The 23,141-nt window shown below is 35.9% G+C and overlaps 1 long non-coding RNA gene across 2 annotated transcripts in view; it reads right to left on the bottom strand.

The window, feature by feature from the left end:
* LOC128643165 (uncharacterized) overlaps positions 1-16,425 on the bottom strand; it is a 173,704-nt gene extending 157,279 nt beyond the window's left edge. For both annotated transcript variants that reach the window (XR_008399779.1, XR_008399780.1), the window contains exon 1: positions 16,288-16,425. This is a non-coding gene — a long non-coding RNA (uncharacterized LOC128643165). The remainder of the gene's footprint in view (positions 1-16,287) is intronic.
* Between the last annotated feature and the right edge of the window lie 6,716 nt (positions 16,426-23,141).

Raw genomic sequence — 23,141 nt, forward strand, 5'->3', positions numbered from 1 at the left:
ACATAAATACACTTTGAAATTATGATACAAAATGATTAACCCCTAGGACGTTCAATTCTGTCATAAAAGCGCTGAGTTTTAATGACTTATGGATGACATGAAACGTCCTAACCTTTGCTTGTAAAAACCCAGGTGGATCTGGTAGAGGGACGTACCTAGCAACGCAGGCAGTGCCCTAGGAGCCAATCAGCACCTTTTGGAGTCATATGATCATAACAATGATCATGTGACTTCCTGTCTGTACAGATATTTGTGTTTTGATTATAGATATTTGCCTGCATCCTGAAGGGGTTAATTATGCTTAGTTAAAAAAAACACATTGCAATTATTTATACTGCCTTTCTCTGTGTAATATAATTTTAAAATTGATGAGCTTTCCAATTCTGAGAATTGGAGATGCTTAAGGCATAGCTCACAAGCCCAGCCCTGCTGCATATCTGTAGCTTATTGGCCTTAGCAGAGGCAAGCTAGTATTTACTGATAGGGAAGATAAGATACTGCACAGCAATCAATTTTTGCAAACAAAATGACAGGGGCTATCCATGTCCAGATCGGTCCCTCCAAATAAGAAAAGTAGTAGGTGTATTTTAGCCATTGAAAACAGCTGAAGCAAACAACACGTTAACACATTCATAAAAATGTTCACATGCACCTGGTATGTTAATTTATTGTAAGACTCCATAAAAACTTTGTAATGGCAAAGTACTTTACGTCGCTTAAATAAAGATGAGCGCGAGGACTGACCTCAGAATTGAGCACCATATCACAATTAGGAAGTATGCGTTCTCTTGTGATGCAAACGGCATATTACAGAATAAGACACACCTGTCTAAGCATGTTCTAAGCACAAGCCATGAGTGGATACAAAGATAATGTGGGATATCTGGAGACTTTTGGAAGTCTAGCCAATACAGAGCCAACCCCATAAATTGCTTCTTGCTCTATTCCACTGGTTTCCAAACCTGATCTCAGACCTACCCAACGGTGAGGATATCTGAACTGGAGCACAAGTGGGAAAATCAGCTGATTAGTAAACATAATTATTTTACCTGCTCTCACCCAAGGTAATCCTGAAAATCTGGCCTGTTGGGGAGAACTGAGGACAGGTTGGAAAAGCATTGCTGTAGTCGAACACCAACTGACCACAGGTGACACGTGACTGTGGAGTTGGTTTGACGCACCGTGGAGGCAGGAGAACGCCGGTTTCTCTAGCGGCAGCGTTCAGTGTTTGGAACAACATAGTAGAGAAAGATCTCCTGCAAGTTTACCTTAATGGGACATGAAACCCCAAAAATGTCTTTCATGATTCAGATAGAGAATTCAATTTTCAATTTTATATTATCTTATTTGCTTCCTTCTTTAGATATCCTTTGTTGAACAAATAGCAATGCACCTGGCTGAGCCAATCACACGAGGCATCTGTGTGCAGCCACCAATCAGCAGCTACTAAGACTATCTAGATATGCTTTTCAACAAAGAATATTAAATAAATGAAGCAAATTAGATAATAGAAGTAAATTGGAAAGTTGTTTAAAATTGCATGCTCTGTCTAAAACATGAAAGAAACAATTAGGGTTTCATGTTCCTAAAACTGGAGTTACGGGGTTACACAACCCACAGTTAATGAGTGCTTGATATTAACTTATTACACTTTTGTCTTTAAGGAGGATTTTATGAAACCTGTATTGGAAGTGACTGATATCCAAATGACTTTTGATTGTTTCTTTTATATATAGATTTCAATGGTTCAACTGTATTCTATTTTTCACATTTGTATGGACTTAGTTACAGTAAATTCAAGTTAAAAAAAGACTGAACACGACCACACTGTGTATTAAAGAAAGAAAGCTTAAAGGGACAGTCTAGTATAAATTAAACTTTCATTATTCAGATAGGACTTTTAATTTTAATCAGCTTTCCAATTTACTTTTATCATCAAATTTGCTTTTTTCTCTTGGTGTTCTTAGTTTAAACTAAACCTAGGTAGGCTCATATGCTAATTTCTAAACCTTTGAGGGCTGCCTCTTATCACAGGCTTTTTAAATCTCTTTTCAACACAAAGAGAAAGAAAGTACACGTGGGCCATATAGATAACACTGTGTTCAGGCACAGGGGGTTATTTAAGATCTAGCACAAAACAATGCTAAATTTAAGACAATAGATAATAAACAGTCACAGTCATGTGATCAGGGGGCTGGAAGAAGGTTCCTAGACACAAGGTAATCACATAGGTAAAAAGTATATTAATATTACTGAGATAAGGGGGCAGTCTGCAGAGACTTAGATACAAGGTAATCACAGAGGTAAAAAGTATATTAATATAACAGATAAGGAGCAGTCTGCAGAGGCTTGGATACAAGGTAATCACATAGGTAAAAAGTATATTAATATTACTGAGATAAGGAGCAGTCTGCAGAGGCTTAGATACAGGGTAATCACAGAGGTAAAAAGTATATTAATATAACTGAGATAAGGGGCAGTATGCAGAGGCTTAGATACAAGGTAATCACAGAGGTAAAAAGTATATTAATATAACTGAGATAAGGAGCAGTCTGCAGAGGCTTAGATACAAGGTAACCACAGAGGTAAAAAGTGTATTAATATAACTGAGATAAGGGGCAGTCTGCAGAGGCTTAGATACAAGGTAATCACAAAGGTAAAAAGTATATTAATATAACTGAGATAATGAGCAGTCTGCAGAGGCTTAGATACAAGGTAACCACAGAGGTAAAAAGTATATTAATATAACTGAGATAAGGAGCAGTCTGCAGAGGCTTAGATACAAGGTAACCACAGAGGTAATAAGTATATTAATATAACTGAGATAAGGGACAGTCTGCAGAGGCTTAGATACAAGGTAATCACAGAGGTAAAAAGTATATTAATATAACTGAGATAATGAGCAGTCTGCAGAGGCTTAGATACAAGGTAACCACAGAGGTAAAAAGTATATTAATATAACTGAGATAAGGAGCAGTCTGCAGAGGCTTAGATACAAGGTAACCACAGAGGTAATAAGTATATTAATATAACTGAGATAAGGGACAGTCTGCAGAGGCTTAGATACAAGGTAATCACATAGGTAAAAAGTATATTAATATAACTGAGATAAGGAGCAGTCTGCAGAGGTTTAGATACAAGGTAATCACAGAGGTAAAAAGTATATTAATATAACTGAGATAAGGAGCAGTCTGCAGAGGTTTAGATACAAGGTAATCACAGAGGTAAAAAGTATATTAATATAACTGAAATAAAGGGGCAGTCTGCAGAGGTTTAGATACAAGGTAATCACAGAGGTAATAAGTATATTAATATAACTGAGATAAGGGACAGTCTGCAGAGGCTTAGATACAAGGTAATCACAGAGGTAAAAAGTATATTAATATAACTGAGATAAGGAGCAGTCTGCAGAGGTTTAGATACAGGGTAATCACAGAGGTAAAAAGTATATTAATATAACTGAGATAAGGAGCAGTCTGCAGAGGTTTAGATACAAGGTAATCACAGAGGTAAAAAGTATATTAATATAACTGAGATAAGGAGCAGTCTGCAGAGGTTTAGATACAAGGTAATCACAGAGGTAAAAAGTATATTAATATAACTGAAATAAAGGGGCAGTTTGCAGAGGTTTAGATACAAGGTAATCACAGAGGTAAAAAGTATATTAATATAACTGAGATAAGGAGCAGTCTGCAGAGGCTTGGATACAAGGTAATCACAGAGGTAAAAAGTATATTAATATAACTGTGTTGGTTATGCAAAACTGGGGAATGGTAAATAAAGGGATTATTGTCCCTTTAAGGGGATATGAAACCCAATCATTTCCTTTTGTGATTCAGACAGAACAAACCATTTGAAAATGTTTTCCAATTTACTTCTATTATCAAATTTGATTTGTTCCCATGATATTCTGTGTAGAAGAGATACCTAGGTAGGCGTCTGGAGCACCACATGACAGGAATTAGTGCTGCCCTCTAGTGCTCTTGCAAATGATTAACATTCTTGCAAAACTTCTGCCATCTAGTGTTCCAGAAATGTGCCGGCTCCTAAGCATACTTACCTGCTTTTCAACAAAAAAGAGAATGAGGAAAAATTGATAATATAATTAGAAAGTTGCTTAAAATCACATGCTCTATCTAAATCATGAAACAAACTTTTTGGGCTTCATATCCCTTTTAAGTGATGGTAAATTCTAATATTAACCAGCACTGTAAGCTTTCTTTCCTTTATAAACAGTTTAGTTATATTCAGTCAAACACTACGATTTACCAGCACTAAAAATAAAGGTGACCTTCATTCATGAGTTATAAAAAAACCGGTGTTGAATTTACCTTTATTTTGCCGCCGTTTCACTGCTAACCTAAGCGGCTTCGGCCACCAACAGCAAAAGTCTTTTTTTCAACGAGATGACGTTTCCACTTTTTAGTCAATAGCCTTTTTTCCCCTTAGCATTTGATCTACTATCGTGATGTATATAAAACATTTTCAAATGTCCCTTTCAAATTTTAATACCCATAGAATTACCTTTAAAGTCTATGAAAACCAGAAAGAGCAACAACCAAAACAAGGGGACACATTCTTAGTTTAGGGGGTAGCAGGGGCATCTCTTTACAGCAAGTGGTTGATAAATGAAATTGTCTTCAAATAGAGGTGGTAACAGCTGTCCTGAGAATTAATATTCATATTTGTTGTATTTATATGAGAGTTCTTTAACAAAAGTATAAAGAAATAAACAAAAAATAAACGTGAAAAAAAAACTTGATTTGTTCATGGCAAAAAAAAAAATGACTCCAGAGGCAGGAATGAGTTCAGATTCACAGTTTAACTCTATCCAATACAGATCCAGCAATGTTCTTGTCAGATAATTCATTATGGTGTCAGCCAATAAGTATGTAAACTTCACTTTTCTTCCTGGCAAGTACTGACCCTATTTTTTTTTCTAATACCTTTTTTTTGTGCTGCAGGCTTGTAGCAGTAGCATAACCCAATACTTTGGGTCAATTTATCAAGTTCCATATGGCCTGAAAGCTCTCCAGAAACACAGAGCTTGATAAATAGGCCACTATATATCATTCTGTTAAGACAACCGATACATTTAAACCATATAATTGCTGATACCTGTTATCTGTGAAAGTTTAATTTCTTGTTAACCAGTTGTTCACTTCGCAGTAATCATATTTGATCGGGTTGATTGACACCCCCTGCTAGCGGCCGATTGGCCACAAATATGCAGGGGGTGGCATTGCACCAGCAGCGTATGCTGTCGGCCTCTATCGATGTGCAGCGGACATGATACTCTACATGTCCGCTCGCACATTAATAAATTGACCCCTTGAACTTTATTTACGTTTAAGCTGTTGTCCAACTGCTCTTCTGTTGAAATGAAGATGAATAGCCAGAGAGTGGATTATCATTAACAAATGAATTATGAATGACCCCACAAACAAATATCGGACAACACATTTTTTTAGTCTATAAATTATGTCACATACATGAATTGGCAAAATGTCTATTATGTGAGCAAATAATCTTTGATGATAGAATACAAAGAAATTATCACTGTAGATGTGGGACTAACAGAAGTGATTTTTCCACCTGTTGATACAGGGAGATTCACGACTAATGCAGGAACACAAGTGACATGTTTTTGTCATAAATTTATATGTACCATCTGATATAGACAATGTTGGCTTTATATCAGCAACAAACGACATCCGTTCCTTGTAACATAACATTCTCAATCAAGTGAGTCTTGCTTCTCAGTGATTCAATTTTATTTCATTTTCCCAGGACGGAGCTGGCTCGAATATCGCAGCATAGTTCTATTAAACCAGTAATTGAGCAATGCAGATACCAGATGTAGGAAATATAGATAGTGATGTTCTTGTATCTATGATCAGCAATAGACATTTGATTTACTAAAAGCTACAATTAGCCCGCTCCCATCTAAACAGAGTTTTAGTTTCTGCAGTCTCACTGCCAAAACAACATATTAAATAGAATATTTACAAGCGGGGAATTTATCGTAAATTTAATTGTAACACATTAAATTAAAGGGGAGCCATAATTCTTAAAGTTTATTTTGATGAAAACCTATTTGAGGTATTGAACCTACATTTATTACTCCTAGAGGCTCTTGTTTTGGCAACGCTGCAGAATCTGTTGGCGCTCTACAAATAACTGATAATGACGGATAATAACATCAATAATAACAAACTGTTTCCTGCTGATTATTTAAATTCCCGTAGGGTGTTTGTGTCCCTAAGTGCATTAGGATCTGTCATAATCGCCTAGCATGGCTGTCCAGTGGAGGGGCGCAACTGTTTAATGCCAATGAATTGCCACTTTTAAAATGATGTGCAGCTAATTTGTAGAACAAGCAAATACTAGTTGCCCCTGAGCATTTTATTTATTTGTGCCTATTGCCTAACCACTCCCAATTCCCCATCCAGCCCATTCCATACCCAGCCATTCCCAATTCCCCATCCAACCAATTCTATACCCAGCCACTCCCAATTCCCCATCCAGCCCATTCCATACCCAGTCACTCCCAATTCAACCCATTCCATACCTAGCCACTCCCAATTCCTCATCCAACCCATTCCATACCCAGCCACTCCCGATTCCCCATCCAACCTATTCCATACCCAGCCACTTCCAATTCCCCATCTAACCCATTCCATACCTAGTCACTCCCAATACCCCATCCAACCCATTACATACCCAGCCAATCCCAATATCCCATACAACCCATTACATACCCAGCCAATCCCAATTCCTCATCCAACCCATTACATACCTAGCCACTCCCAATTTCCCATCCAACCTATTACATAACCAGCCACTCCCAGTTCCCCATCTAACCCATTCCATACCAAGCCACTCCTAATTCCCCATCCAACCCATTACATACCCAGCAACTTTCAATTCCCCATCTAACCCATTCCATACCCAGCAACTCCCAATTCCCCATCCAACCCATTCCATACCCAGCCACTCCCAATTCCCCATCAAACCCATTACATACCCAGCAACTCCAATTTCACCATACAGCTTTGACCACTTCCTGCACAACTCAGCCTCAACTTGACATGACACTATCCCACCGCTTGCTGGAACTCTGCCTCATATTTCCCTGACTGAGCCGCCATGCTAACAATCCCAGATAGATTCTGTGAATTGTTGTGAAGTATGTTATTTTAGGGGTGGGCTTAACAACTACATTACAGAGATGGTATAGACTAGGGGGGCATAACAATCCATGCCAATAGAACCATACCTTCTGAAATACAGTTTGCAAAGAATAAAATTTTTTTTTGGATTGTAAAGGCCACATTTCTTTATTTTCTTAAACTGATATAAAATGGAGGCACGCCTGCACTACAAACTCATCCAAAAACTTTATAATTACTGAGGGACTTAATCATTCTCTTCAGCCACTGTAAAGCTTCTAAGGTAAGCGCCATTGTCAATAGACACTGAAAGTTACATGGAATGGAAAGTAGGAAGGTGGTTATAGGTAGTTCTTGTTAATTTTCATTCATACTGTCCAAGCCCCTCCTCTGAAACTAAACCTGGTCAATTTTCAGTCCCTAGCTTTGATAATCAATAAGGGCAGAGCACCCTAAAACGTATTCCTATTTAACCCATAGAAGTCCAGTAAACTTAAGGCTTAAAAGTTCCTTACTCCATTTGGCTAGGACCGTAATTATACATTTTAGGGAAGGCGTCCTCTGTAAAATATATAAAGAGTTAAAGGGGCTAACACTGAATAGAAAATGCAGTTCAGTTTTTAAGGGAAATAATATAGGAATAGCCTATAGACCCTATGTTAATAGGTACATGACATTCTATAAAATTATAATATATAATTGTGTGTATTAACAAAATATGCTTTTATTATTAGTGTTGTTAATTTGTCCCCCTGTAATTTAATTCTGAAAACTGGCCACATCAGGAGAAGATTTTTAAAGCGGTAGATTCCTGGTCTGCAAAATATATTTTGATATCACGCAGTTTAAATGCTTCAAATTATTTATTTTTAATTCAGATCATTTGCAAAGTAGTAATAAATGGCTGTTATATATATTATTTATACATAAAGAAAATGAGTTCTATGCCTTATTAAGATATGGTAAGATTCCATTGGAGAACCTTACGGAAAGTGTATAGATCTCTCCAGACACTCAAAAGATTATCCAGAGTTTGTAATTTAATAGGATAAGCCCAATATTTATTACCAGTATTGTCACAATACAAATATTCCTAAGTAAAGCAATACTATCTAGTAATATTAAAGAGGTCAACAGAGAGCATTTTTAACAGCATCATTCTTTTAATGTGTTTCAGTTTCAGCCATTAAAGAGAAAAAAAAAGTCATTACATTTCATAGGAAAGGTTATGTTAATTAAGATTTCCTTCTTGTTTCTTTCTTTTTTTTAATTCTCATGGGATTCTCATTGATACAAATCTGCTTCTCTCCTCCTGGCAGCGTGAACCCATGGGTTATATCTAGCCGTGCGTACCCTATTTACGACCTATCTTATTTATACTGGTAATGCTGCACTCTTCACCGTGAGGATCAAATTGATTGTATTGTGTTTAAAGCAAATGCTGTATTGACTTGACCAGCTAGACACGACTGTCTAAAAGTGTAGCGGACAAGTGAGATAAGCAATAAACTAATTAAGATACGATTAATTTCTATTAGTATGTGTACACTTATTGTCAGACTTGCTGGTACATGGACATTCTATATATCTGTATGTTAAGAAACACCCACCTATCAATAACATCAAAAGCCATTTGCCTGGCACACAGCAATAACCTTTTATATTTAAAGTCCTAAAGATGCGAAAGCACGTTTTATGCACTAATGTATTTGTTCATGTTGTGAAACGTGTGATACTTTTATTATGCTTGTGCGAAGAGTGCATTGCAAATGGCAGCCCGCCATTTAATACAAGGAACCATTGTTGAGTAAACTTACAGTATTAAAAAGCCCTGCTGTTGGTGCAGTATGGTTTAGTATATATAAAGAAAGGCCAGCAAAAGGCTTTAACAGAATGTATATATGTATTGGGTACTTGTAAAGCGCGGCTAATTACCCGTAAGGGTCTCAAGGTGCTGCTCATTTTATCAATATCGGAAGGATAAAAGGCTGAGTGGACCTCGCCGGGGATCGAACCTGCAACCCTTGGCCTTAGCATGCTGACCTATCTGATACATACATAAATATATAGATATTTATGTATATAGAAATGTATATATGTGTGTGTATATACGTATTTATGTATTTCTCTGTTTTACTGTATATTTACTGTACATATTAAACATTCAATTCTACTGTTCTTCACTTACAGGCTAATGTCCTTTTTATTCTTTAATACATATTTAATATGTAGGTATATATATATACACATTTTACATGAGCAGTTTCAGATATATATATATGTTGCGGGTAAAGTAAGAAATTGGGCAATCCTAGCATTACCCGGGTAAACCTGACATTACCCAAGCGGCTGTGTATTATGATCAAGTCGAGTCCCTGCATCAAACATTTATACGATGCACTGTAATTCACACATCTTCACTATATCTTTTGCCTCCATGTGGGGGGGGGGGTGAAACCCCCCTTTAAAACCTCATTCCCCTAGGTTCACTGCTCTGCAAGACCCTGGGTATGAACTAGAGCTGAAGGTCCTACTTGAGGCAGAGAGCAGACTGACACTTGAGGGCGGCATTTGCATATAGCGCTGGTTGCGGAGCTACAGTATGTGGTCCACTGCAGACTCCAAACAAGTGCTATGCTGTTGCCTTCCTGGGTAGGAACTGCGGCTGCATAGGAAATGCAGCAGCAGGTTCTACCTTGTGGGAGAAAGCAGAGGTAGATGGACTTGGAACATGTAGGGCTCAGGAGGACCGGGGCACTAATAGAGGGACAGACACATAATTTAATGTGAGTGCCGCCGTGCCTCCAGCAACCTCAGCTCATGTTTTTTCCCTACGTTTGCTTAATTCAAGCCCCCAACTATGCCGCTCCCCACAGAGCCTGCAGAAAGTGCTGCCGCGTCCAATCTACCGCCCTAGGCATGTGCCTTTTCGGCCTAGGCCATAATACGCTTCTGTGTGATTGTAATATTGTAAGTTCGGATTTTTTGTGTGCATCAGATATAACTTTTTGCTTTCCACTTGTAATTCGCGCAGTATACGACAATGAGCAATAGATAGAGCTCCACTCGTAATCTGGCCCATAGTTAGTCAGTTCCAGAGCAGTATTGTGCTACTGGGAACTATGTGAATAGTACATTTGGAGAACCAATAAAAAGAGTTATAAGTTTGTTGCCACCAATCACTAGCAGTGCATTGCTGCTCATGGCCCTACCTAGGTATGCTTTTCAACATAGGATACCAAAAGAACAAAGTACATTTGATAATAAAAGTAATAGCTGCTTAAACTTGATTTGAAAATAATACTTCAATATCGTTAGTGTATTTTCCACTAATCTTTATTGGCTGTATTTGCCTAATTGGTGGATAGGGTCACATCTCCAAGTATGACATGATAAAATGTATTTATTCAAAACAAGAAGGTCTGTATTTTTTTCTAATCTGAACACAATAAAATCCACTGCACTAGACTATGTTTCATACCACAATGTCGGTTTGTCAATAGTTAATTTTGCTTAGTATAATTATGCTGTAATTTGATGGGATGCATTTCCTTCTTTTTTATTCCCCATTGTTAATGTAGAAATACAAAATCCAGCAAATAGAGATCTGAGTGATTAACAGAGGGAGACAAAATTAGAAACGGTGGACAGACGAATAGTAATTATAAAATGCATCATTTAATCTCCTCGATGTAGCATGCTGTTAATTAAATTTCAGGAACATTAATTTTATCTCAGTCAAAGTTGATCTTGGGGGTTTTTTTGTAGTTTTTTTTTTTAAACGTGGGAAAACACTTCTATTAAAGGAAATGAATGTGTGGCATCAAAATAATATACAACTAACTATATATAGTCAATCATAAACTGTATCACCTGACCAATAAAAATTATTAGGAGCAAGACTACAGCTGCTCATTGACCCTGGGAACGAAAGAGAGAGAAATATATAAAGATAAAGAGAACGTAATAAAGAAAATCAAAGAATTTTACCCTTAAAGGGCAAACCATATATATTTCTTTAGAAAAATTATCTGCTGTTTAATCTAAAGCATTCTTCTAGCGCCATAACTTTAGCAATAAACTTCAATAAGCCTTAAATATAAAAGAAAATACAAGACAAAGGGTCAAAGCTGCATTCAGTACGGCTTGCGATTGTGCAACCACTATAAGATCTTTTCTAGGTCAGGTAACCATAACTTTAAGGCTTTAACAATAGAGGACCGCCACTAAATGACACACGGGACCTTGAAACAAAAAAGTTGTCTTTTGATTTGCTTCTATCTCCCAACTAAAGTGTCTTTAAATGTTCCAGCATCACCCGTGGAAAATAATATTTTTTCCCTCAGCTAAATAGAAAATAGCTGAATTAACTTTAGCAGAATGATCCTTATATTTATCTTTCTGAGCTATAAATGTTTAGATATCTAGCTCTGTTCTTAAATGCATATATACTTATGTAAAAAATTATTATTCACTATAGTCATTCCATCTGCCTTAAAAGGGACTGTCTAGTCCAAAACAAACTTTCATTATTCAGATAGGGCATGTGATTTTAAACAATTTTCCAATTTACTTCTATCACCAATTTTGCTTTGTTCTCTTTGTATTCTTAGTTGAAAGCTAAATCTAGGAGGTTCATATGCTAATTTCTAAGACCTTGAAGGCCGCCTCTTAGCTCAGGGCATTTTGACAGTTTTTCACCATTAGAGGGTGTTAGTTCATATGTTCCATATAGATAACACTGTGCTCATACAAGTGGAGTTCCTAGGAGCCAGCACTGATTGGCTAAAATGCAAGTCTGTCCAAAGAACTGAAATAAGGGGCAGTTTGCAGAGGCTTAGATACAAGATAATCACAGAGATAAAAATTGTATTAAAATAACTGTGTTGGTTGTGCAAAACTAGGGAATTGGTAATAAAGGGATTATTTATCTTTTAAAACAATAAATATTCTGGTGTAGGCTGTCACTTTAAACCACAATGCAGGATTTAGACAGAAATCCCAAAACTTGGTCAATGTATAACACATGTTTTGAAATTTACTATTACTAATATTATATTACTATATAATAATATAAGATATGATGCCAGAGGCGTAGAATGAAATGTAGTTTTATGCAGTAAACCCCTCTACTGAGTACAGACTAACGAAGTGTTGGTTGTTTTAAAACAATAATCACTAGTCAGATATTCTCTTAACTGCCCCTCAAACGGATGTAGTTAATAAGTATTATATAAACTATCTGCTAAGATGCAGGGCAAATTGGTCAATATCGCAAATTGTATATATCAATTCATATATATGAATGGCCAAATAACAAAGTCAAATAGTAAGCAGATATTACAAGTATGAGCATCTGAAATTGTGTGTTTTCAGGTTTTTTTTTTTGGGGGGGGGGGGGGGGGTTGGCACCTATTTAAAGTAAATACCAAATGGGTGAGCCAAGATAGTTTTACATTTTTTAAATGTATTTATTTTTATGTTGGACTGGAAATACATTACTTTTTTGTCCTTGTAAAACAATTTAAAACATGTACTGAATTTAAATAAGCAAATTCCATATCTTTGCCTTATGGTAGTTTTATTTATTCTTTAAAAGCAAAGTACATTGCAGACAGTACTGGAATTTTACATGTAGTCTGGGCCACTTCTGCGCCACATCAGCTCATATAAACATATTTAGCTCGACAGCCGTCCTGGTGGGATACATATGCTAAAAAATCTTTCTCCTTTAAAAATCAGACATATGAAACTGAACATCTGAACATGACATGAAAGATTTAGTGAAATAGCTACAGCATTAAGAAAAGTCCTACAATTCGTGTTGCCAAGGGAGTTTTTCAAATCTGATTAAATTCTTAGGCCTTGTGTACGATTAATCTAGAAGGGTTTTGTAAGAATGAAATAATACGCTGCTACAAATTAGTAAAATGGAAAGCTGTCTGCTTGTTAATATTTCTAAAACAACTCATAGAATGTCAAAATAAACTCATATAGCAACTTGTACCAAATGAAAGGTTGGTTTAGGTAAAATAAACATTATATCAAAAAAAATCAAGGTTATTTTTTTAAAGCATTTCATGTGATTTCTCTCTAGAATAGCAATATAAATTATACAAAACATACTAGAAAATTAGTGTAGTCACAATATTTTGTATTATTATTATTTATATAGTGCCTTGCAAAAGAATTCAAATCCCTTGATTATTTAAAAAAAAAAAATGGATTACAAATGATATGCACTTAGATTTAAAAAAAACAACAATATTTTTATTTCAAAATGTATCTCTCCTAACATTATATTTTAACTCCTTGAGTGCTAACGACGGCTCTGAGCCGTCGCAGAGTTTCCCACTCTGGTGCTAACGACGGCTCAGAGCCATCGCTAGCACTCTCCCAACCTTGAGGGAGATCTGGGGGCTCCCACCCGCTCCTACCCCGGCGATTGGGCCTGCATAGTGTCAGGCATCGCCGAGTCTTCACGTTTTGCATGGTGACATCATCGCGCAACTTTATTAAAAAATTTACAATACAAAGTATAGGGAAAGGGGGCATGCTGCTTAGACACCTGTATCTCAAGCATCTACAGACCCCCAAGACCCACTATTGGAAAGATAATCGCCTTACCTTTCCAACGGTGTAAGTATTGGGGATCTGGAAAAAAGAATACAAAAGTAAAAAAAAAAAAAAGTTTACAAAAAAATTAAATCACCTTAGTACCCAGGTAGGAAAGTGCATAGCACTCAAACGGTTAAAGCCAAACGGAATACTTCTGAGAAAATATTTAAAAGAAAAATTAAATGATGTGTTAGTGCTATCTACCAGCTTTGTACACTTGTTAAGAGCATTTTTTGCTGATGGGATTTGCTCCAGGTGGTTAAGGTTGGTTGGGTAATGCTTGTGGATTGAAATGTTCAAATAGTAAAAAACAGATAATTCAGCACCAGTGTTATCTGTGCTAGCTGGTGGGCTTCACACTAAGGCCCAACTAATAATCACAGTTCAAAAATGCAGCAGAACCAGTGCAGTAGTTTACAAAATTTATTGCAACAATGCAATTCTATCATGGACCCTTCTGGTCGTTTCCCCTACATATAAATGTCCATGTGACATGTTATATGTAGGGCAAACAACCAGAAGGGTCTGTGATAGAATCACCGAACACAAATCCAATATTCGGACTATGTATGGGAAATCCCAAGTAGCATGTCATTGTAAAGAGGCAGGTCACTCAATATGTCAGTTAAGATTTCAGGTTATAGAGCACATTCCAACAGATAGGCGTGGAGGGGACAGGAAAAAAAGACTCAAAGGGAATCCTTTTGGATGTACCAATTGGAAACTAGGGCCCCATATGGTATGAACAGGGATTGGGATTGGGATTGGACTATGTTTTTATAAGCATGTACTGTTACTATAAATACTAAGAAATGTCCAGACAGGATGCAGTTAAACTGTGATGTCACAATAGGTGGAGAAATGTGAAGGGTACTTAAGTGAGCTACATCTGTATCAATGTATGCATGATTAAGGACAACAGTGTCCGAAACGTTGCATTGTTTGTTGCACCTCAATACATTTTGAAACTACTGCATTGGTGCTGCTGCATTTTTACACAATGTTAAAATAGTACCAGGGATTCTCAGAAGGAATAGGACCAGGACTGTGATTGGATCACTGTAAGATAGCCACAGTTTTTTACTTGAGCCATTCCAAAATATTTTTTTGCCTTGTGTTTGAGATAATTTTCCTGCTAGAAGGTGAACTTTCTCCTTAGCAGACTGAATACATTTCTTGGACTCTGTTGCCTTGTATGTTGCTCCATCTATTCTTCCTTTAACTCTTACAAGATCCCCATGCCCTGCTGAACAAAAGCACCCAAAGCAAGATGCTTCCATTGCCAAAGGTTAGTGTAGTGATAGTATTTGTTGAGGTATGGGCAGTATTTAGTTTGTGCCACACATGGCATTATGGATTTTGGCAAAAAGCTCTATCTTGATATCATCTGACCACAAAATATTTTACCACATCTTAGCCATTTCAGTTTAATACAGACTTGCTTTAATATGGCTGGTTTAGAGTAACAGCTTCTTTCTTGCCACCCTCCCATACAATTTGAAGCAAAGGTATTGAGATTGTTGGTGCACATTTATTTCAGTCTCCTTTAAATAACTGATGGCCTTTTCTTGTGTACCCTCATAAGTCTCCTCCTTGCTAAGTGGGGTTGCCTGATGTTGCCTCCACCTCTGGATAATTGATCCAAAAGTGCTAACTGGAAAGTCCAAACATTTTGTTATTACTTTGTATTCTTTTCCTACCTGATACAGTTAGAGTACTCAGCCTCTTACTGTTGTAGAATGTTCTTTATTCTTCATTCCTTTATATTGGTTGCCTGAGCATTGATCCTTACACAGTGTAGGCCATTTATCCAGAGAAAAATGCTCATTACTGAAATGCCTGAGCTCAATGGCAATGTAACTATGCTGCCATCAGGGCACCTATGAAAACACGGAGCTTTCAGAGCATAAGGGTTGAATATTTTTACAAACTGCATATTTGAGGGTTTTTTTTCTCCTTTTTCTTCAAAATAATTTATATAAAACCAAAGTTATCTTAAAATAATTATAGTTGAGGTAAACTGGTTTCAGATAAAAGTATCCGACAGAACAAAAGTTCGATATATAGAGGCCGAATTATCAAATGTCTGTCGGATCTGATCTGACAGTGCGGATCAGGTCTGACAGACATCGCTGAATGCGGAGAGCAATACGCTCTCCGTATTTAGCATTGCACCAGCAGCTCACAAAAGCTGCTGGTGCAACGCCGCCCCCTGTAGACTCGCGGCCAACGGGCCGCCAGCAGGGAGTGTCAATCAACCCGATCGTACTCGATCGGGTTGAGTTGTGACGATTTCTGTCCGCCTCATCAGAGCAGGCGGACAGGATTATGGAGCAGCGGTCTTTAGACCACTGCTTCATAACTACTGTTTCTGGCATTCGGATCTTGATAGATCGGCCTCATAGACTTTTTTCATTGAAATATGAGAGCATTGCATGTGTGTGCGTATCACAAATTTCAGTATCCAACATAAAAAAGAAACATTTAGCTGACTCACCTTTATTTACCATCGATCATGAACAACAAACAGTTTATCAGACGGTAGATCTTAGGAACATTCACGGAGTGTATTGTTACAAATGACTCTCTGATACTCCAGATGACATTTTTCCATCAATAAAACCGCTCTAGATTTAAACATACTCTGTAAAATGAAAGAAAATGTGAATATTAAATGCTTTGAATACAAATACCCTCTACCTTTGTCCCTTTAATGAACAAAACACAATTTAAAAAAAACTTTATTGTAATGAAAAGATAAACATGATACAAAATGTACATTTGTTCTTTTTAATATGGCCACTGTTGTACAAAAAGTGTTAATTATATTTTAAACCCCCTTTTCCTACCATTCACTCTTTGTCTCTGAAAAAGAAGCATGGCTTTAACTTTCACGTATTTAAACATTTGGGTATTATGGCCCTTTAATGTAAAAAGAGCTTAATGTACCAAAATGCACCTAAACTGCAATCAAGTTCCTTGAAACTTGGCACAAGCTCAGCTTGTGCCAATATAGCTAACTTCCTTTTTTTATTTTTGGATAAATCTATATGCACCATGTTTAAGGCATGTAATACAAGTCACACTCTCCACTTCGCACCAGATATGACGCAATACTCCTAGACAACCCACACACTAGTGAATTTTTCCACCACTTTTGATTGGGATATGCATAATCACATGATTTATGACACCAGCCAATCAAATTTAAATATTAATTGTATAGTATCACTAATGAATAAAATTGCTCGATACTTGTTTCATTGATCACTCATCAGAACTTGTAAGTGCCATTTGTTACATTTTGTATACTTTGAAAGTATGTATATGTGTAATTCGTATTAAAGATAAACATTGATGCTGACATTAGGACACACAGTGTAATATTTTAGACAATCACCTAGATTACGAGTTTTGCGGTATGAGTGAAAAATCAGCGTTAAGGCTCTTTTTCACTACCACTGGTATTACAAGTCTTGCAGGTATTTCTGTAATGCACACTTTTTTGGCCGTAACGCAACGTAACTACCGCAGCTTTCAAAAATTCCTTTTTCAATGGGACTTCCATAGCGCCGGTATTACGAGTTTGCCTTTCCGGCCAAAAAGTGAGCGGTACAGCCCATACCGACAAGATCCATACCGTAAACTGAAAGTCAGTAGTTACGGGTTTTACGCTACAAATCTGTAACATAAAACTCATAACTAAAGTGCTAAAAAGTAAACTAACACCCATAAACTACCTATTAACCCCTAAACCGAGGCGCTCCCGCATCGCAAACACTAAAATAAATTATTAACCCCTAATCCCCGACATCGCCGCCACTATAATAAACATATTAACCCCTAAACTGCCACACTCCCGCATCGCAAACACTAGTTAAATATTATTAACCCCTAATCTGCTGCCCCCAAAATCGCCGCCACTATACTAAAGTTATTAACCCCTTAACCTAACCCTAAGTCTAACCCTAACATCCCCTAACTTTAATGTAATTAAAATAAATCTAAATAAAACCTACTATTAATAACTAAATAATTCCTATTTAAAACTAAATACTTACCTGTAAAATAAACCCTAAACTAGCTACAATATAACTAATAGTTACATTGTAGCTATCTTAGGTTTTATTTTTATTTCACAGGCAAGTTTGTATTTATTTTAACTAGGTAGAATAGTTAGTAAATAGTTATTAACTATTTACTAACTACCTAGTTAAAATAAATACAAATTTACCTGTAAAATAAAACCTAGCCTGTCTTACACTAACACCTAAAATTACACTACAATTAAATCAATTACATTGATTAAATACAATTAACTAAATTACAAAAAGCCAATAGGATTTTTTCACCTTTAATTCCGATTGGCTGATAGAATTCTATCAGCCAATCGGAATTCAAGGGACGCCATCTTGGATGACGTCCCTTAAAGGAACCTTCATTCTTCAGTCGCCGTCGTAAGAAGAGGATGCTCCGCGCCGGATGTCTTGAAGATGGAGCCGCTCCTTCCCGGATGGATGAAGATAGAAGATGCCGTCTGGATGAAGACTTCGGCCCGCTTGGATGAAGACTTCTGCCGCTTCGTTGAGGATGGATGTCGGGTCTTCAAAAACTGTAAGTGGATCTTCGGGGGTTAGTGTAAGGTTTTTTTAAGGGTTTATTGGGTGGGTTTTAATTTTAGGTTAGGGACTTTGGGCGGAAAAAGAGCTAAATGCCCTTTTAAGGGCAATGCGCATACAAATGCCCTTTTCAGGGCAATGGGGAGCTTAGGTTTTTTAGATATGTTTTTATTTGGGGGATTGGTTGTGTGGGTGGTGGGTTTTACTGTTTGGGGGTTTGTTTGTATTTTTTTTTTTACAGGTAAAAGAGCTGATTTATTTGGGGCAATGCCCCGCAAAAGGCCCTTTTAAGGGCTATTGGCAGTTTAGGTTAGTTTTTTATTTTGATAGAGCTATTAGATTAGGTTAATTAGTTTAAACATTTAATAATTTCTTTTTTATTTTGTGTAATTTAGTGTTTTTTTTTGTAATTTAGTTAATTGTATTTAATTAATGTAATTTATTTAATTGTAGTGTAGGGTTAGGTGTTAGTGTAACTCAGATTAGGTTTTATTTTACAGGTAAATTTGTATTTATTTTAACTAGGTAACTAGTAAATAGTTAATAACTATTTACTAACTAGTCTACCTAGTTAAAATAAATACAAATTTCCCTGTGAAATAAAAATATAACCTAAGATAGATACAATGTAACTATTAGTTATATTGTAGCTAGCTTAGGGTTTATTTTATAGGTAAGTATTTAGTTTTAAATAAGAATTATTTAGTTAATGATAGTAATTTTTATTTAGATTTATTTTAATTATGAAGTTAGTGGGTGTTAGACTTAGGGTTAGACTTAGGGTTTAATAACTTTAGTATAGTGGCAGCGATGTTGGGGGCAGCAGATTAGGGGTTAATAAGTGTAGGTAGGTGGTGGCGACATTGGGGTGGCAGATTAGGGGTTAATAAGTATAATGTAGGTGGTGGAGGTGTTGGGGATGGCAGATTAGGGGTTAATAAGTATAATGTAGGTGGTGGCGGTGTCGGGGGCGGAAGATTAAGGGTTAATAAGTATAATGTAGGTGTCGGCATTGTCGGGGGGCGGCAGATTAGGGGAGTTTAGACTCGGGTTTTATGTTAGGGTGTTAGGTGTAAACATAAATTTTCTTTCCCCATAGGAATCAATGGGGCTGCGTTACGGAGCTTTACGTTCCTTTATTGCAGGTATTAGGCTTTTTTTCAGCCGGCTCTCCCCATTGATGTCTATGGGGAAATCATGCACAAGCACGTAAAACCAGCTCAAAGCAGCACTGGTATTGGAGTGCGGTATGGTACTCAATTTTGTTCAACGCTCATTTATTGCCTGCTAACGCCGGGTTTATGAAAACCTGTAATAGCAGCGCTATAGGGAGATGAGCGGTGACAATAACTTGCAAGTTAGCACCGAGCCGCTCATAATGCAAAACTCGTAATCTAGCCAAATAGATTTTAAAATTCAAATGATGTTTGATTCAATATAATCTTAAAATGATAGCTCAAACCTAACATTAAACTGTCATGATTCAGATACAGCAAAAAATAAAATCACCTCTTTACTGTCATGCTATTTTCAGTGTATTTCTTCCTTCTCTTGAATTTCATTTTCATTAAGAAATGTCATTTTATATGCCAGCCATCTGTGTAAGGGTGGTTTTTAAAACTAGATTGCAATCAGCAGGGGTTACTCTTAAAATATCCTTTGTTTGCTAATAAATACATATGATACCCCGATGACATGTTATATTTGCAATTATTCCTGCTCAGAATAATAATAAATTTACACTATATACATATAGTGGTATACAGAAACACAGAGATATGAAAGACAACATTGTTTAGAACAAAAAATGGAATTTAGGGACATGTAAATATGTTTGCAAAAGATTTCTGACATAACACACACACACACACACATATATATATATATATATATACATACACACAAGTGTGTGCAAAGATATATGTACAAATTCTAGCATTAATAATAATTTATAAAAAAAAATAAGATAAAAGCATATCATGACTTCTAGAAATACAAATACACATTAATTTATGTGAAAGTATCATATAACAAATATAAAAACAACTTTCTACTAGATATTATTTGTTGAGGTATAAATCAAGCTATTTCTTGGACATTAACAGATGAGAAATAAAAAAATTAGCTTTAGAGAAATGTGCTTGTTCATGGACAGTAATGAAATGGTATAATGGTATAATGGTTAACAACAGTCCGATGCTCATCGCACCGTACTTGACGCACATGTTTTTGATGTGTTTTTTGATAAATAAGGGCATCGTATGTGGATCCACGGCAGCGATGTCTGGCCAGCGTATTGATCCCGGCGAATGCACCCAGATTGATGCTTTGATAAATAGGCCCACATATGCTTTAGGATTGTAAAAAAATAGTTAAATGTGAATAACTTTTGGTATGTTTTATCAAATGTCCTAAAATTTTCAGAATATGTTTGAATAGATAGTTTAATGTATTGACGTTTGGGGGAAATTGGTTAACATCTAAGTTCAATTTTGTACGTTAAGCCACATTAAGCTCTGCAAAAAACAAGCTTAATGTCACTCATTTGCCTTGTGGGAAACCAAATACCATGAAACTACTAAGATAGGTTTGGAAAGTGAAAAACTGAGTTTGTGCGAAGTTTCAATGCAATTGATTGAAGTTTAGGTGAATTTTGGTACATTAAGCTTTTTTACATTAAACTGCTCACATTATGTTATAGGATTGCCAAAAAATTGTTAAATGCGAATAACTTTTGGTATGTTTTATCAAATGTCCTAAAATGTTCAGAATATGTTTGAACAGATAGTTTAATGTATTGTGAGAAGTTTGGAAGAAATTGGTTAACATCTAAGTTCAATTTTGTACGTTAAGCCACATTAAGCTCTCCAAAAACAAAGCTTAATGTCACTCATTTGCCTTATGGGAAACCAAAGTCCATGAAACTACTAGGATAGGTTTGGAAAGTGAAAAACTGAGTTTGTGCCAAGTTTCAAGGCAATTGGTTGATGTTTAGGTGAATTTTGGTACATTAAGCTCTTTTTACATTAACTTCTAGGATAGACTTGGATAGTGGAAATCTTGGGTTTTGCAAAATTATGCAGCAATTGATTAACATTTGGCCACTTTTTTACTCATTAAGCTACATTAAGCCATTTTCACATTAAATCTTTTAGGATGTCCTTATAAATGTCATTACTTTAGAAAAAAGTTACCAGCACTAAAAAGGACATCTCTATCAATTTCTAGCGTATGATTTATGATAGATAGATAAACAGACAGATTTAAACTTAAAGGGACAGCCTAGTCAAAATTTAACTTTCATGATTCAGATAGGGCATGCAATTTTAAATAACTTTCCAATTTACTTCTATTATCTAATTTGCTTAATTCTTTAGATATCTTTTGTTGAAGAAAAAGCAATGCACATGTGTGAGCCAATCACAGGAGGCCTCTATGTGCAGCAACCAATAAGCAGCTACTGAGCATATCTAGATATGCTTTTCAGCAAGTGATATCAAGAGAATGAAGCAAATTAGATAATAGAAGTAAATTAGAAAGTTGTTTAAAATGCCACGCTCTTTCTAAATCATGAAAGAAAAAATGTGGGTTTCATGTATCTTTAAGTTAATTAAAGTTCTCAATAAAATGTTAGAAAGCCTTGACACTCTGAATATGGGGTAGCTGAATTTCCATGTGTTTTAATATTTGATTGGGAACAAATAAATATATATTTGAGAGTTTGTCCACTATCAAATATTAAAAGACATGGACATTAAGCTACCCTATTTATATATGTACGTATATTTTGATAAAGTAATATGTATACCTATTAATTCCCCAAAGTAAATCAAATGGCCAAAATAAATCAGTGTACTTAATATGATGACGTTTTTATTACTATATTTAAATTAATAAGGCTCAGTTTGGCCCAGTCAGGACTAGTACCTATAATCCTGAGGTTTGGTTGATTTGATGACAGTACTAAACACACAATATGGAAGATTTCATGCTGCAAACATAGAGTGGGTGTACTGAAAATCATAAATAAAACCCCCTTGTGCTTGAAGCAATTATAAAATAAATATTTTTATAGAAATGGAGAATGTATCATTATAGGAAATAAAAGAACAATTATGAATTATTCAGTGGCTACAGAAATTGTTTTGACTGAGGAATCCCAAAAGGTCATTCTGGGCTTGTTTATTTATTATTATCAACTTTATTTACTGAAACAATTAAACAGATGCTGTTTGTTTATTAGGGGTTTCACTTTGGAGGATTTATTGAATCTCTCAGTAGCAATATTTCAACTCTTATCTACAAAAAACATTCTTGACTTTAGCCTACTTGGTCACATCAGACTCTGTCTAACTGATATGCCCAATTACTGAATAATTCTGATTTCAAATATTTCTCTTAACATAATGTGCTAAATATACATATTAAATTATATCTTTCTGAACATTATTTAATTCTGCCCAGTGTCTGCCCTTAATATCTTGCACCACTTGGACCACAGTGACCTGACTTCACCCCAAAGGAACTCAATCCAAGATCATTGAGAAGTCTCAATAAGGAATGGAAAATAATTTAACAGAAATATTTTTGTTAGTATACTGTTGGCATTTAATACAAAATTGGTATTTGTATGTACGCATCTTTAATCAGCACAATGATATTATAATATTTGTTGTACAATACGTGCAAAAACATATTTTCTGATGTTTAGTGCATGCAATAGGATATCATA

This window comes from Bombina bombina, chromosome 12 (assembly GCF_027579735.1).
Source record: "Bombina bombina isolate aBomBom1 chromosome 12, aBomBom1.pri, whole genome shotgun sequence".
Lineage (NCBI taxonomy): Eukaryota > Metazoa > Chordata > Amphibia > Anura > Bombinatoridae > Bombina > Bombina bombina.